The sequence below is a fragment of the Lepisma saccharinum genome, chromosome 1 (assembly GCF_977018435.1).
Source record: "Lepisma saccharinum chromosome 1, izLepSacc3.1, whole genome shotgun sequence".
NCBI lineage: Eukaryota > Metazoa > Arthropoda > Insecta > Zygentoma > Lepismatidae > Lepisma > Lepisma saccharinum.
In genome coordinates, this window is record NC_139229.1 from 73,922,381 (window position 1) to 73,941,138 (window position 18,758).

An 18,758-nucleotide genomic window follows, 5' to 3' on the forward strand; every position below is an offset into this window, starting at 1 on the left:
GTGGAAAGGGGTGACATGTAAAAATAATCCAAAACGACTCATATTAAATTACATACAGACATCCGTGACTCTATGCAATCCCGCACAACGATAGTGTTTCTCGGGTTGTCTAACATTCAGGCTGTGTTGCGAAAACGACCGATATTAGTGTGGAATCCATAGTTTTCGTGACACTCCCAATGCGGTTCAACTTCAAGTTCATCACCTATCGGCATGGGGGGGGGGGTGAGAGGGGGTGAAAAATAAAATGCCACAAATGACCTAGATTAGTGTCGAATCCACAGTTTTCGTAGTCTCTAAGCTAATTGGTGACATTCACGATGAAATATAATTAGTTAGATTTTGCACTATAGTCAGAATTCAATATTTCCCTGGCTAATAGAAGATTGGGATAAATAAATACCCGGGCAACGCCGGGTAATCAGCGAGTATTCTATAAGGAATTATAAGCAGACGTAGTTTATCATTTTGGGAAACATCATAGCAATTCTTTGAAAGGAGAGGGGACTTCGAAAAGGGCTTCGTTGGAGTCTGCTAAGGGTCAGCCACTTTCACGCAGAGATAGCCTAATTGGGACAAAATCTACTGCTTAAAGTGGCCTCCGCGGGGAATAGAACCCGGGACCTTTTCATTACAAGGTGCCGATGTTACCACTACGTCATCGAAGCCCAGGGATATTTGTCTGAAACTTAGCATGTAGTTTCCTCACGTGGATTACGCCCTATTACATACAATGGGAAGAAGCATGTGGGAACGTTCCATACACAGCAGTTACGTGTAACCGTTCCATTAAACATGGTTAAATCTTCTCGTAATCACTTAGGCACGTCTGGGCACCTGTCAACTTTACAGGAGAACAACTTGAATTCTAAAATGTTTATACTAGGCCCGAGGGTCATCCTCATTTCTTTGTAGCTGCAGTTAATAAAACGAACCATTAACACCGTGCGGGTCCGGAAGATATGAAAAGTGAACTATTGGCACCATCTCTACACCCAGGTGTTATGGGTGATAGGAATGCAACACCACGAAAAAATCGCCACAGCTCTCCACCATTTAGTTCAACGAACGGTATTGCCTAATTGAGAAGAGGGTTAGGCCGAAAGAAAACATAAAAATACGGTGCACTTGTAGCACACATGAATGTTGCCGCATGAATAGGCATGTCGTAAAAACTGCAGCATCTGACACGTAAACTTAACTTTTTTTGAACTCCTTATGCTTTGCGTACAGTTAAGAGGTTCTGAGCCGTAGCCATTAACCTTCTCCTCCTACTTAAGAGAGCTTGTCTGGGTCCCACATACTCAACTTTATGCACAGACCGACAGACACGTGCAGATATGTTTACGACTTTTAATTTTTTTGGCATAAAATATAACCGCAAGAAATTTGCCGGATGTTGTGAACGTAAGACCGTAATAGTTCGATTTTGTGGAACACATGTTGGCAACGTTCACAATATCAAAATAACGTTATAGCTTTTGCCTCCGAAGTAAAAAGTCATCCAGAATAGCGCCCTTATAACGAGAAGTTCCTGTTTTTTAACCCTGGTTATGTCGTATTTAGGACCATGATTTCCTTTCACGCTAATATAGAATCCACGATTTCCCCTCGACAGGAAATGCCAAGGGAGCATTTCCCCTCGACACGAACCTCCAAGGGAGCATTTCCCCTCGACAGTAACCTTCAAGGGAGCATTTCCCCTCGACAGTAACCTTCAAGGGAGCATTTCCACTGACAACAGGAACCTCCAAGGTAGGATTTCCACTGACAACAGGAACCTCCAAGGCAGGATTTCCACTGACAACAGGAACCTCCAAGGCAGGATTTCCATTGCCAACAGGAACCTCCAAGGCAGGATTTCCATTGCCAACAGGAACCTCCAAGGCAGGATTTCCATTGCCAACAGGAACCTCCAAGGCAGGATTTCCATTGCCAACAGGAACCTCCAAGGCAGGATTTCCATTGCCAACAGGAACCTCCAAGGCAGGATTTCCATTCCCAACAGGAACCTCCAAGGCAGGATTTCCATTCCCAATAGGAACCTCCAAGGCAGGATTTCCATTCCCAATAGGAACCTCCAAGGCAGGATTTCCATTCCCAATAGGAACCTCCAAGGCAGGATTTCCACTGACAACAGGAACCTCCAAGGCAGGATTTCCACTGACAACAGGAACCTCCAAGGCAGGATTTCCACTGACAACAGGAACCTCCAAGGCAGGATTTCCACTGACAACAGGAACCTCCAAGGCAGGATTTCCACTGACAACAGGAACCTCCAAGGTAGGATTTCCACTGACAACAGGAACCTCCAAGGTAGGATTTCCACTGACAACAGGAACCTCCAAGGTAGGGTTTCCACTGACAACAGGAACCTCCAAGGTAGGGTTTCCACTGACAACAGGAACCTCCAAGGTAGGGTTTCCACTGACAACAGGAACCTCCAAGGTAGGATTTCCACTGACAACAGGAACCTCCAAGGTAGGATTTCCACTGACAACAGGAACCTCCAAGGCAGGATTTCCACTGACAACAGGAACCTCCAAGGCAGGATTTCCACTGACAACAGGAACCTCCAAGGCAGGATTTCCACTGACAACAGGAACCTCCAAGGCAGGATTTCCACTGACAACAGGAACCTCCAAGGCAGGATTTCCATTGCCAACAGGAACCTCCAAGGCAGGATTTCCACTGACAACAGGAACCTTCATGTTTCATACAAGCAGTAACTGAAAACGTTTTTGAAATTTTTATAATTTTTGTGTAAATGAATCCCAATTTTGTCATAAAATAACAGGCACTTTCTCTAGCACATGAACAGCAAGTCAAAACCCGTCGTATATCACGTTCACTAGACCACACACCAGTGATAGATTAATTGCTCTCTGCTCTGCATGACCACTTCTTCGCTCTCACAACATTCTTCACGTTGGGCTACCGACCACAAGAAATGTTCATACCGGAAAAAAAACAACTGACCGGACAATTATTTCCTGGTTCCAGAGTATGGCAGTCCGGTTCCAATACAAGGAAGCATTGTTGACGAACCTACGACGCTTTTTTTCAACCAGGCTTTCCTATTGTCTTAAGTCCTTCGTCATGAACTCTATGCCTCGTGGCTAAAAAGCTGTATTTTATTTTAACAAAACGCGAGAAGCTGAAAGGAGAAGGAACTAGATCTTTGGTCACTTACGGAAGTATTTACTTACCTTTATGTACTCTGGGAACATGTTGCCGACCTCCGCGAAGGATCGGTTATCATAGCGCGCTACGACGCCAGGAGTCCCTGGCTCGAATATCGGCATGGGTATACTTTGTGATTGTCCCTTCATATTATCATATTATCACTCATCCTCATCTTCGCAAATAGCCAAAAGTGATCATTTCTCTCTATGCTGTGGTTAAAATAAGCAGTAAAGATGGCGCTGCTAACCGCTTTACTCTTGAATTTGTAACCTAAAAATGACTTACAGTTGAAGAAAAGGCACAATATATTTTTTCTTTATATTAAATATGCTAGAAATGAGGAATTTGAGCGAACACACTCATAATTTATGACCTAAATGTAAAAATAAATTAACTAAGATTCTCAAAACAAACTGACTTGAGATACACTGTAAGAGACAATGAAGTTAGTGCTTAGTTTTGTGTTGCAGCATGTTACAAAAGTTTTCCGAGTGTTTTCAAGAAGGAATGACCAATGATTGTTAACTTGTAAACTTGTAAACTTTTTTCAGTGTTTTAGTAAATCAAAGATCAAAAATATTTAAGTTCTAGAAGAAAATTACCAAAAAAGGACATAAAATGCCAAAAATTGCTTTATTGGACCAAAAATGCTGAAAAATGCCCCAAATTAATCTCAAAAGGTATAATTCCCTCACAAAAGAAGGTAATACTAAAACATTAAAAATACATTTTTGTGGATTACCAAAAGGAAGACCAAAAAGTCATCAAAATCCTAGCCCTAGTGTTAAGATGAAATTGATCATCAAAAACATATGCGGACGACACAATGAAAAACTCCACAGAGAATTATAGACTCAGGGATATACAGGGCGGCCGATCGCAATGGCGCTTGCAAATTTCCACCAGGGGTCTGAATTTTCAAATTCAGTTCTAAATACACACAGATACATAATTTCTAAGTATTTCGAGTTCGCTTATGGACATTTCCATTACTTTTTTTATTAAATTCAGAGTACAGTATGTGTTTTTTCGATGTTTGTGTGTTTTCTGCATCACGTGCATCATAAAATCGGAATATTTTTTTGCACTGTTGCTAGCCGAATTTTAAAATTCAGCTGCGTTATGGTAGAATCTTCTTTAGCAAGGCCACTCCGGCGCAAGAACTATAATTACTTTTGATACAATCTTGTATTAATTAATAAATCAAATGTTTTAAGATCGTATTTCAAAATGTGTAGCTTCATGTTAGTTGGATTCATTGCTTCCATAGGCCTCATTTGAAGAAAACAAAGGCTGGCTGCTGAATTATTTTTTAAGTTGTTTTTTCTACCTCTGATTATACTGACTGTGAGCCCAGGCGCCAGAGCCTCGTTGGCCTGAAACATTGCAGTTACAGCGGTGTGAAGTGAGGTTGACGTTTGGGTGCCTTCTCAAAGTTAGCCGATAGACATAGGAGGTCCAGTTTGATATAAACATTATATGTAGACCACTGGTTCTCACACTGTGGTACGCGTACCCCCAGGGGTACATCGACGAGTTGAAGGGAGTACGCGATCAGTTAGGAAGAGAAATATCGAGAATGTCCACACGACAACAATTGAACGGCAGATGTGTAGAGCAGACTTCATTGTTTGAGACATCATAGCTTTAACACTCCATAGGAAAATAAGGATCATCATTCTTTCATATTTTTTTGAAACAAAATACTCGTTCGAAATCTATATGAGACTTAATTTGGAGCCGAATCTTCGCTTGGACGTTTCAAGTGCACAACCAGATTGTGTCAGGCTATGCAGGCACATCCTTCTCACAATTAACTGTGGATTTACAATCAAAAATCCAATATTTTGGTTGACAGTTTGTTTTCAAATTTAGTTTTGTTCTTTACTTATTTTCGACAACTCTGAAAAAAATATGTACTTCTTTGCATACGTGTTTCACACTTTTAGTCTTATAACTGATCATAAAGACTGTAAACGTAGGAACACCCAATAGAATAATAAACGTAGGATTATAATTTTTTGTGTCAAAAACGACCCCCCACATAAAAAAAAATCAGGTTTATTAAAACTTACAAGTTAGGGGACCTGAGAAGCAAAGTAATAAATAGTAATATTTCTGATTTCGCAAACGTCAGTTATTTAGCAAATATTCCTGGACGCTGTTTTTATGGGATGAAAAACTTTTCGAGTCTCTTCCCCCAAATTAATGCCTCAGGTTTGATTCTACTCCCTCAAAATTAGATCCAAGTTTAATTCTGCCCCCTCCAAATTAGGCCTCAGGTCTAATTCTGCCTCCTCAAAATTAGGCCCCAAGTCTGATTCTTCCTCCTCAAAATTAGGCCCCAAGTCTGATTCTTCCTCCTCACAATTACGCCCCAAGTCTGATTCTGTCCCCTCAAAATTAGGCCCCAAGTCTGATTCTGTCCCCTCAAAATTAGGCCCCAAGTCTGATTCTGTCCCCTCAAAATTAGGCCCCAAGTCTGATTCTGTCCCCTCAAAATTAGGCCCCAAGTCTGATTCTGTCCCCTCAAAATTAGGCCCCAAGTCTGATTCTGCCCTCAAAATTAGGCCCCAAGTCTGATTCTGTCCCCTCAAAATTAGGCCCCAAGTCTGATTCTGCCCCCTCAAAATTAGGCCCCAAGTCTGATTCTGCCCCCCTCAAATTTTAGTTCCAAGCTGATTCTGCCCCCTCAAAATTAGGCCCCAAGTCTGATTCTGACCCCTCAAAATTTGGTCCCAAGTTACGCCCATGATGGTGGGGGTACATTAGACGTTTTGTTACGACTAAAGGTACGATGAGAAAAAAGTTTGAGAGCCACTGATTTAGACTTTTCGATATCTTCCAGTACGTAAAGAAATATCGAAACGCCGTTCCCGAAATGCAACAAGTTTGCCATAATCCGGTCTGTCCTCTCAATGACGAACTATACCTACAGAAACGAAAAAGGGTGAAAGAATGGGAAGTTTGCACATTTTTTTTGTTTTTTCTTGTTTTAGTAACAAGATATCTGCAAGCACTTCGGTAAGGCCTGGTTAAATCCGTTACGGTTAAACTAACGAACGGACAGATGGAAGGCAAAGAAACAAGAACAGACGTAAAAGTTCCTGCATCTGTGTGCACAACGGATCCGCGAGAGATTAGTTTCCAAACAAAAATTACAGGAGGTCCGCGATTCGATCAATCGCGGAGAGAGAAAGAAAACGACCCTATCTTAGTTTACAACTCTTCGTGGGTCATCATACCAAACCTTAGACTGAATGATAATTCGTCTAATGCATAACCAACGTCCTTTTCATTCAGTAACCGCAAAGGGTACTGCATTGTTATATTAAATAACAATCAAATATTTTGAAATCTAATTGTCGCCGAAGAACAACGCCGAAAGCAAACAGACTCTTCCTGAAGTATTTCAAGTAGTACTTGAATTATAATTGACTTTCAAGCATGTTTGGTTATTATAAACAAGAATTATTCATTAAAAATGCAAATGTTATGTTGGTTTCCCTTAAAAAAAAAAATTAACGCTATCATTTACCTTTCAGCAAAAATGTAATTATCATCGTGTCATATTTCTTGAGATGGGGCCGCGACCCCCTTTAAACAATCAAGGCAAGGCTGAGATTTACTGTTCGAATCTTGCAAAGTTCGAGATTTAAAATGTTATCGTACACTCACCGACAATAAAAATGGGACACCTTGCCTGCAATGTTTCGTGTGTCTTGCCTAAATCTGGGGCGGTGAGTGGATTGTAATGCAAATTTTCAATGGCAACACACAAAACTCTTGGAATGTGTTCCTCATATGTAAACAATGAACAACGAAAATAGTTTATATAAACAGAGCCAGGTCCGGAAATGCTGGTTTGACCGTTACAGGCTTTCACAAGACGTGGCAACCGGAATGTCTTTATCTCCCATGTCTCCACCGGAATTGAACCTGGAATCTCTGTTTAACAGACGAAGTGCTGCCACTACGCCATCGACGATACAAGAATCTTAATTTCTTTATTGAAAAACATAGTTGCACCTTTTTTTTTCTATTCTACTCTGCTTAACCAATTTTGTACTAAGTGCTTAGCTTTGTTTTACAGCTTGATTACGGATTTCTGGTCAATGGTTGTACAGTCATGGACACTTCTGGGTTGAAACGATAGCATTGACTTCCAATAGGGACGATACGACCCAGAAGTGTCCGTGAGTGAATTTCGTATCGAATTTCACAATTGGATAGTATCAAGTTCAGGGAGATCCAAATATTGACTTGATCGACTGATTTGATTACTTTACTTCGAATTTCTGTCACTTTTGGCTAATCGCGAAGATGATGAGAGACATAAAGAACACCCATGTCCAGGCCGGGATTCGAACCCGGGACCCTTGGCGTCGTAGAGCGCTATGCTAAACACTCCATCATGGAGGTAAGCGAGATCCAAAATATTGTCAAAGTTTGCTAATTTTTTTAGGCAATCTTATGCACAGAAAGGCTAATTGGGACTGGACCTACAATTTAAAGTGGATCCAAACCACTATGTGCGTCCATCGGGTATCGAAGCCGACCGGGGTCACTTGATTTCAAAGGTAAGACGTTACCACTACGCCATCAGAGAGGCCCAGATCCAGAATATCATCATGGGATGGGGGCAAATGTCCCTTTGATCGATGGACCAGTACGCCCCTGGTCAGGAATGTTATTTACATTAGCGAGAGTAGGTAAAAACTTTTCATGACAAAGCTCTACATGCACAGCGCTTCTCGCGCTCTCTAGGTGGCGCTGCAAAATTGTCTCAGTGCGAACGGGGCCTTAGGTTCCTTACTAGTCACAAACAACATAAAAAGAATAGCAATGTTTCTGAATTAATAACATGTTTAGAACGAGCAAAGGTCAAGTATGAAGACATTCCGTTCATTTGTAAATGGCCTGGGAAAAGACATTTCTCAAGGCAATTTACTCACCTTGTCCTTACTTAAATTACACGTAATTTAGCAGCGATTATTTGCAGGAAAAATTATTTCCTATGTCCGAGTAAGAAAAACAACTGCTGCCTTAATTTGTTTATCTATGAACCACTTCACCGAAAGAACTTCCTGGCAGGGCCGGATTAAGGTGGGTGCTATTGATGCTGCAGCATTAGGCCCATTCCTGAAATAGGCCCAGATGAAAACAGACGAGAATTTTCCGGAAGCTGAACAGTTTTCTTTTGCTATATTAACCTGAAAATAAATCTTAGAATGAAATTTGGAGCCCCAATTTCGGACGCCCAGACACAGCGTTACTTATTATACAGTTACTATTATTCTTTGCGCTGTCACGTAACTGTAACATCGTTGTGCTAATTGCAGGGTTGTTAAAGGTCCAGGAATTTAAAATAAATTCAATTCCGGTCCAGGAGAGAAAATCAGCAAGCGTAAATGGGTTCTGGACCGTAAAGAACCTTTTTATCTGTAAAGTATTTCAATTCGGTCCAGGAACCTTTTCTCCCGATCAATTTAAACGTTCCAGGAACCTTCATTCCAGGATCAATTTAAATACGGTCCAGGAACATTTTTTTCTGAATGAATTTAAATACGGTCCAGGAACCTTTTTTCCGATCTAATTTAAATTCGGTCCAGGAAACTTTATTCCAGGATCAATTTAAATACGGTCCAGGAACCTTTTTTTTTTCGAATCAGTTGAAATAGGGTCAAAGTTACGTATTGAAATGAAACAATACGCATCTTGGATCGAATATGGACCTGACGATAAACATTTATCCGCTTGTGAGTATGAAAGACTATTCAAGATCCTGGCTGTCTCGAGAATCTAAGGTACAAGGTAGAAATGGGCGAAACACAAACGCTGCAGTCACATTACCACTCTCCATATAGCCCCATTCTCTCGCGCGCGTTCCTTCACTTGTTGTAGCAGTACTGCCGTTCCCTGTTGTAATATCTGCTGCGAATACAGCAGCCCACGTTACTTCATCGACGGCTCCTTTTGGCTGCATTCCTGGATCGGATGCTGGAGCAATACGTGACGGGTTTGTTTCAACTCAATGTGACTCCATATAGTCCATTGCAGGGGCGCCGACTTGTCAAAATTATTGGAGGGGGGGCTCTGATCACTGAAATAAATTAATGAATGACTCACTCTCTCCCTTTTTTAAGTTTTGATCTCAGTGTTCGGAATCACGTAAAAGCCCTTGAATTCCTCAAAAATATCAAAATTTTTTATTCACAGTTCTAATGCAGAATATTAATATTGTCCACGAATGGATATGTCACAAGTTTCGTCAACCATAATAGCAAAATATTCCCGATTTTTAATTTCTGCTACCACGGAGCGCAAAACAGATCTCCCTAATATATCAATGATCTCGTTCTGAATGTCATGTGAGAGCCATTTGTAGCCCAAAAGTCTCATCCACTACACTAGTTCATGCACATCGTCTTTTGAAACTCTTTTTAGTAAAAATTTTAACAATTGGCCTACTCATAATTAAATACTTAGTATATAGTAATAAGTCATGTGTTTTGCTGTCTCTGGTCATAGTCCTCCCCCCAAGTTGATGGTTTAGCGGTCCCAGCCCCCCCCCCCCCCAAAGTTGATGGTTTAGCGGTCTCAACCCCCCAAATTGATGGTCTAGAACATTTCAAATGTGTATTTAAAGTTAAGTTCATGTGGCACAATTCTGAGTAAACTTTACAAGAGAAGCAAAATAATACATTAGATCCTCTAAAGCAAAATTATTTTGGGGGCTCTGCCCCCACATCGTTAACATTGGGGGGAGCTCGAGCCCCCCCAAGCCCCATGGAGTCGGCGCCTATGGTCCATTGCGTTATGTACAGTAACTCTTCGACAAGGGAGTTTTTGAATCTGGCCCATGAGAGAACAACAACGTTTTGATTTATTTCCTGCGCTACGTTTTCTACAACAGCAGTGTGACATTCCAATGTAAAACGTACTCGCGGACATTTTTAGAAGGCAGCTTTTAATCGTTCAAGCCTGGTCTGTAATTGTAAATAAATTCAATCCCGGACTGGGAGAGAAAATCAGCAAACGGAAATGAGTTCTAGACAGTGTATAACCTTCTCATATTTAAAGCATTTCAATTCGGTCCAGGAATCATTTTTCCAGAATGAATTTCAATTCGGTCCAGGAACCTTTTCTCCCGCATCAATTTAAATACGGTCCAGGAACCTTTTTCCAGGAACAATTAACATACGGTCCAGGAACATTTATTTCAATGTAACAATACGCAACTTGGACCGAATTTAAATTGTGCGAGAAAAAAGATTCCGGTACTGCAGCGCAACCCAATAGAAACCATTAGATTTTTATGGGTTCCTGGACCTTTAACAACCCTGGTTTATTGTTCACCAAAGATTTCAAGCATCAGGCCCAATTTCGTCTTAATCCGGCCCTGCTTCCTGTATGCAGTGGACTTCGAAACAAGAAACAGTTTTTCTAACATAGATGAACCTGTAGGGCTCGAGCCCACACATTAATTTGCCTGTTATTGGAAATAACGTTCTCACACCTTCAAACAGAAATGTTTCATCATTGGACACCTAAAGATAGTGAGTGACAACTGGAATGGTAATATCGGAAATTTGATATCGTTATATATCCTCAAGGAAATATCGTCACAGACAATACGATACGATATTTTTTCCGCATCTTGATATCGGCCAACATATCGTCTCCACGATATATACGCCAAATATCGTGACGATATACCGCTAACACGATACATATCGCCAAATATCGGGACGATATATCGCTGACACGATAAATATAGTCAAATATCGTGACGATATATCGCTGTAACGATATAGGTACCCTTGACCCTCTGTACCCCGTAGATAAAGTGAAATATCTTGCATGGTTTATGAAGATTTTATTGTTTATGAACGTTATCAGTTGATTTTTGTTCGCAAAAATGTGTTATTGTGAAGTAAAGTACGTCTGTTACCTCAGGGTGTTGTAGTAGAATAGCCCGAACGCTTCGCGCAAGTGAATATAGCACCCAAAACGACTTTCCACAACAGCAGCTTTAATTTTACGTAGTTAGGTTAGGATTGTTGGGTTTGATACTGATGATTATTCTAGGCGTGTTCTTTCGCTATTTTAGTGTACATACAAACACTTTTTACTAACACAAAGCGGCGAAAGTACTCCCAAATTGCAGGTTTTAACTTACGTGGGTCATTTTTTGGGATCAAATATCTCCGTTATTTGTGATTTCCTAACCCTGGAACAACTTTTACACTAAGTAAAACATTGAAATCTGTCCATTAAATAAAATTTGACGTAATTCTCGAGGGGGTACAGTGGGTAAACAGCCCCACGATATATATCACCAAAATATCGTGACGATATATCGCCAAAATATCGTGACGATACATCGCCAACACGCAAAATATCGTGACGATATATTGTCTAGTTGATATCGCCTGGATATTTTTTCAATATCGCGATATATCACCCTACACTAGTCAACTTAAATACTGGCTGTTACCAAAATATTTCATAAAATTTGTTACATCTCCAATTTGGTACTTTGCAGTGTTCTATCCGTGGTCATTTTCTCCGGTTAGGCACTCCAAATTCAGTTCTTTTTCAGTGCAAATTCTCGACCTGACATATTAGTATTTCATAAAATTTTAAAACAAATCTTAGAGTTCAGTCCATCCAAAGTTTTTCAAAGGTTGACGCCAGTGTATGCGGGACAGTTGATTGATTGATTTTGTTTATTCTACGTCGCTTTTCTGCCACCTTAGGCTAATCGCGAAGATGAGGATGAGTGATGATAGGATGAAATTGATGAAGGGACACTGACAAAGAACACCCATGCCCGGGCTGAGATTCGAAACGGCGATCCCTGGCATCGTAGCACTCTGTGCTAACCACTCCGCCACGGAGGCCAGCGTGGGACAATTATTGAGCACTCATGAACTGGGTTTTCTTTTGTAAGTGAGGTGAAAAGTTCCATGGACTCCATCTTGGATTGATTGATTGATTATTTTACTTCGCGTTTTGTGCCTCTTGGCTAATTTGCGAAGATGGGGATGAGTGATGAAATGATGAAATGGATGAAGATGGACATTCACAAAGAACCATACCCGACCGGGATTCGAACCCGGGACCCTAAGCACTCGGCCACAGGGTTGGGCTCCATCTTGGAGTCAACCTTATTATCTTAAATGGAAAGGTGGTGATGGGACATATCCAAAAACAATAACGAAAACGGCAAATATTGTAGTGAGAATTTGTTCATTTACAGTTGTGTATATATATATATATATATCCTAATTAGGATACTTTTTGCCACTTTTGGCTAATCGCGACGATGAGGATGATATGATGTAATTGATGGACTGGACACTTAGAAAGAACATCCATGTCCAGGCCGGGATTCGAACCAGAAACCCCGGGCAAGCTGGGCTACCCACTCCGTCACGGTCACAATGTGTTGTGAGCGATTGTAATCTTCTGTAAACGCAACGATTCTACTTCATAAGGACCTCCCCGATGGCGCAGTGGTAGCGTCCTCGATAACCGGTGGAGGCACATAGTGGTTCGAATCCCACTTTAAACTGTCCAGTCCCAATTAGCCTTACTGTGCATCAAGTGAACTTAAAAAGTCCTTCATAAGCAAGTTCACTACTTGTTACACGTCTAATATTTAGGAGGGAGGAGAAACTTGGATTTATTGCGGCATTCCTCATTTAAATTGCACTTTGTCCTCAACCTATCAGTTCTAGTGGTCCGGGCAAGTTACTAACTACAAAGGCAATTTTAACTGAAATGAAAGTCACCATGCTCCATAATTGATTACCTCACCAGAAATTCAATTTTCATCATCAAATATACATGACGCAACATGCAAATTAGTACACACTCGCTGCATTTCATTCCGCACAAATGTCTGGAATAAACAGTTGAAGGTGAGCACAGGACGGTCGGCAATGTATCAGGAGTTCGCAGGAAGATGGGGTGGGGGGAGGGGGGCACGGGTCTTAGCCAACCAATCGATGGACACTTTGAAAGCCTGTCAAGTTCGGAAAAGTTTTCAAAGAGTTTGGGAAGGGGGGGGGAGTTTCCTCGATGTAAAATATGGTCGGCTTAGGTTGTCGGGAGCTTTAAAAAAGTTGTCTTTCGAACGACTAATCAATAGTGTGACGTTGAATCCATAGGGGCAGTGGCAGCCCCCCCCCCCCCCTTGCCACTTTTGCCCCCGCTCTATGCTAAACCTTATCTACGAGGGAAAGAAAACTGTTTTGACCCTGCCCCCATAGTTTGGGTACATTGCCTCACCTAGTTTTGGAACCCAGTCGCCGCCACTGCATAAGGGCGCTTTTGAAACGGATCTGGGAGGTAACAAAACACAGCCAGTAGCATTTGGAAGAACCATGTGTTCTCTTTCGAACATATCTTCAATAACATTTTCATGAAAGGGGGAAAAGTGGGGGAGGGGGTAGAGTAGATCCTGGGCGGGGATTCTAAAGCGGAAGTGACGTCACGCCTTTCTCAAGCTCACCAAAAACATTCGAAACGCCAAAAGAATGCACGATGGAAAGTCTCACTTAACGCACAAAGTATTGAACACCGTTGTCTACTGACGTCAGCGCGGTATGCCTTCGTTGTTAGATTAGGTTTTGTTCTCTTACCATAAATACACTCCAGTTTTTCGGGGTTTAGCCAAAAAGGCATTATTTATGCTAAACCTTACGATAACATTATCGTACGAAGGTATTCAATAAGTGAGACCTTTATTTGGGTGCGGCGTCTGGGTCTGTAAACAAAATGTTTCAGAGCTTTTTGTTTCTTAGTCTGAAGTATAGGTGTCTCTAAAATCACGATATAAATATTATTACAATTAATAAACAATCGATTTATATATTCCTTACTATTACTTAAGAACAATAAACAGAACATATTGAAGATTAAAACCAAGAATTATGTGAGACTCATATAGGTCTCTAAATTATTGTATCTTTCCATTTGCTAAGTGGCACTGCGACATGCATTATATGTAATTACAAAAAAATGTGTGTTCAACTAGTATTTTACTTACCAACATAATAGAATTTGCAAGAACATTCTCTATTACAATTCTCTTTATTTCCTTTTCATTGAATTTTGATGCTGTACTGTTTTCATTGGCTGATGTACTGTTTTAAGTCCACTTTCATGTGCAGGAAGGCTAATCGGAACTGGACCTACAGTTTAAAGTGGGATCCGACCACTTGTGCCTCCAACGGGTATCGAACCCGTGAGGCCTTTTGATCCTATAGTTAATTTATATGGTTTTACATGAAATACTATGCTCATTTAATGATTTCATTCTATACATAACAAATAGTGCATTTTTGATTGAAATATCTGAACACGATTTTTGTGCAGTTCTATGTTTAGAATATGATTTTCGTAATTTTGGATATTTTGAAGTACAGTAAAACCTCGTTTATCCGAACCTCGATAAGCTGGACTTCGCTTAATCTGGACAGGCCCCCCAAAAAAAGCAGAATACGATGTTTTAAATGTAGCTAGAAGTCAACAAGAGAGCTTCCCAAAGAAAAGGCAGTCAACCACTGATGAAATTCGGTTTCCCGCAGACTTTGTACAGTACTGTATAGTATATTTTAGACCTATGCAATTTAAATACACCATAATAAACGTGTTTTGTTGCTATAAACGGAGTTTTAATGCACTGTCTACTGTTATTTTACGTTATTTCAGTTAATCCGGACTTTCGTTAAACCGGCCAACTTATCCGCCCCATTAATCCGGATTAACGAGGTTTTACTGTATACGAAAACAATCCATGTATTAGTTGCTTATTTGGAATCACCTGCGTCCCCAAACTCAAAATAAACCTTACACAAACAATTATTTTTATCTGACGAGGGGCCTCGTGCGAGTGTCCCCACCTCCCCCTCCCGATGGACGGCTTTGCTTATAATCTTTGACATTTTGATCATTAGCTTCTTCAACAAGGAAAAGGGAGAAGGATCAATAAGGAATAATAACCATATTTATCATTTCTGTTGGTATTATGTGTCAGTCAAGTACCCTTTGTGTGTGTGTCAAATATCATCTGCTAAGGCGACATGGACGTCTGTATAACTTTTTCCAGAAAGGGGCAAGCAAGGTAATTTCGTTCAAAGTGGGGGGAGGGGGTATGAGGCATATTTCCCTCAATAGTGTTTCCCCCTCAAAAAACATCAGTTTGACGCTGTCATGTTCCTGCAACGCCCTTTCAATAATTAACATGATCGATTCATTGATTTTGTTTTAAGTCCACTTTATGCAGTAAGGCTAATCGGGACTGGACCTACAGTTTAAAGTGGGATCCAATAATTAACAAATAACCGTGATTAAAATAAAATTGTACGTGTGAAATGTGTAATTTTAAGTCGACATTCGTACTCTAGGAGGTAAGGAGGGGGGAGCCTTCTGGACGTCCATGATGGCAACAAACGAGCCAATCAGCATTGATATTTCTGTTACTGTGCGGTGATGTTTTGTTGTCGAACCAATCCCCCATCAGTATTATGTAGACCTTATCGAGTAAATAAACACTATTCACGATCCCCTGTAAGGGCAGGAGGAACAGTTTGAGTACAGTCAGACGCGAGAACCCTAAACTGCTCCTTCCCCACCGATCCTTCCCCGTAGCGAACTTGAGGAGGGGGCTGTGCGCTGGAGGAGGGGAGGGAACTTAGCATTACGCTTATCGGAGTATTATTTTACTTGCTCTCTTGGGAACACCAAACTTTCGACGGCGTAGAAAAACACATGAACGGAAAAGAGGACACATTGAAGATTTGATTTGCTGTAGGAAAAAGTCCAAAGTGGCGTTTTTTTTTCTCCACAAGGAATGCATGGGAATCTGAAAATTCTTATATCTTTCAAACATCATGTCGAGCTTGAAAATCATCTTCCTCTTGCAACATGGGGAGAAACTCATAATTTCTTGTATAGCAGCAGTGCCTATTCATTCTGTATTGAAATAAATGCACAGGTGGTGCAAAACTGTCACTCTTCGCTTTAAAAGCACAGTGTGGGCTATATGGCGACAGTGGTGCCGCATGGTGCAAAACATACGACTGTTCGGAATAAAAATTCTAGATACTAGAGTTTAGACCTCAATTAAAAATTAACCAGTAGACTTACAAAAAAACAGACTTACATGAAAATTTAGTTCTTTCAATTGTGCCGTGACAACAAAAAAGGGGCTACTTTTTAGGAAGTTTGCAAACGATCGCTCTCTTTGAAATTCGATAAATCAAAAACGGGTTGTCGGATCGTGGGTGCAGGCAGAAATGTTTTAAACACAGTTCTTAATTTTAAGATTTTTAAAATTTTTCAAAAAAACAGTTCTTTTCAATTTTGCGTAACAACTTTCTCTTTGTATTGAAATGTCCTACATATACAATATTGGTCTTCTTTTGAACGTCTCTGCATCATTATCAATTCAAACTCGAGTATGCATAATTTTTAATCCGACATTGGATGACGTCACTTCCGTCAAGACCATACTTCATGTCCTTATTTTGTACCTTTCGGACACAGCCATAAGAATGGGCCATTTCAGCTTTTCCAGTTATAAGCGAGTCGACGAAAGAAAAATATATAGACTTGTAGATTTGTCTGCAAATTCATATACGCGGGTTAAACCTGTAGTTAAGTTTGATCACATTCTTCAGTTATTGCCACAGTTTTGAGAAGTCAAGGAGTAGCCTGGTTGAGTCCTTTTGCTTATTGATGTAATTTCCCATTGCCGTAAAGGTACATCAGAAAATATATTTCATCAACTACACAAATTACACGTAACATAATATACTGTCGCATACATCGTTCAAGGTTGAGGTCACGAGAATGTTACACAACAAACTTCAACTGCTGGGATCCACCTATACAATCATTGACATATATTGCACAAGAAAATGAATTCAGAAAAAGATTGACGCACGATGCATTTCAAAAACCATGAGAATCATGGATCTTAATAATGACAGGGATGGGAATGCTGAAACAATTTCAACAACAATTATGTTGTTACAAGGATTATAAAAAATCTGAGCGTGGGAAACAAATGTAATGCTTACGTTATTGAGAAGTACTTACATGCTTGCTCCGTGCTAGCTACGACTTGTACTCACCTGTAAGAGAAAATATGAAAATATATTATTTATGTGTTATTTAGATATGTATGTAATACAACCACATACATGCAAGGCTGTATTTAAAGGGAAATAATGGGAAAGGTTCAGCTTTCAGTAGTCCAATGATAGTAAAATTTAAACACTTGTAATACTAATGACAATTGAGGGGTCTAGTGAGAGAGGGAGCTATGCCACTTTGACAAGAAATGGAAATAAATTGAGTTTTCTAAAGCATTGCGTTGAGTCATAATTTGTATAACGAAGGGTAATTTATTTTTTCTGAACATATTGTTAGGTAAATTATTCAAAAGGAAAAATATGAATTTCAATATAAATACCATTTATTATGAACATGTATGGTATATTGTTGTAGTATACCCATGTGGAAAAATCAATCTAGCACATCAAATACTTTGAACAAGGCTTAAATACTTTTGCCTGAGTGTAAATCATGTTCACAGGGTTACATATGATCCTACATAAAGGCAACTTCATATGTCTTCTGGAGGATCTTCACTGTCCATTGTTTCCGTGGATTTTAGTTTTTGGTAAACACCATGAAAAAATGGAGGAATATAAGGCATTATTGCCATGAGATCTTTTAACTTCAGGGTTGATATTATATCTAGCACCGGTTACTGCAACACAACCTCTGCCACTCCTACCGCAGACACCATCAGTAAGTGGCATAGCTCCTTCTCTCACTCAAAATGCTGATGAGTAAGTATTCAAGAACACAGAAAATCTGCTATAGAACAAGCGGGGGCTATGCAACATGGTTGTAGTTCACATGATAGATGGCAGATGGTAGGAGAAGACTGAAAATGGCAAAAAATAAAATTGTCAAGATTTGTGGCATAGCTCCCTCTCTCACTAGACCCCTCAATTATTCATTATGGATATTATTCACTAATCGCAAACTGGTTAATAACTACATTATTACGAGTATTATCATTATAAACAGTTTCGAATTAATATTTCGTAATCTATATATATATAAAAATAGATGCATGTATATATGCTTGTTTCGGCATAACTCTCGAACGCCTGGAGCAATTTCAACCAAACTTGGTACACATATAAGTTACAATCTGGAACGAAATACTGTGGTTGTAAGACACCCCTGGCACCCCTAGGGATGCGGTGGGAAGGAATAACATGTAAAAATAATCGAAAACTACCGATATTAGTGTGGAATCCACAGTTTTCTGGGTCGCTAAGATGAATAGTGACACTCCCAATGCCGTTCAATTTATTTTGAGTTAAATTAATATTACAGTGAATTTGTAAAAGATTTTACTTTATAATTTGCATATTGTACTTATACTTTTAAATACCTGTAAATAAAATTAGTTACATTTTACACTATAGTTAGAATTCATTATTTTCCTGTCTATTAGAAGATTGGGATAAATAAAC

The 18,758-nt window shown here is 40.0% G+C and overlaps 1 protein-coding gene across 7 annotated transcripts in view; it reads right to left on the reverse strand.

Annotated features, from left to right (window-relative positions):
- The window catches only part of LOC145996494 (very long chain fatty acid elongase AAEL008004-like), a 305,519-nt gene that overhangs the window by 178,470 nt on the left and 108,291 nt on the right, over positions 1–18,758 (reverse strand). Inside the window, exon 1 of one of the 7 annotated variants that reach the window (XM_083133035.1) lies at positions 17,302–17,319. The exons of the other annotated variants lie outside the window; for them this stretch is intronic. The gene's annotated coding sequence lies outside the window, so the exon portion shown is untranslated. Of the gene's footprint in view, positions 1–17,301; positions 17,320–18,758 lie in introns of those variants that run through there. 7 annotated transcript variants of the gene reach the window in all.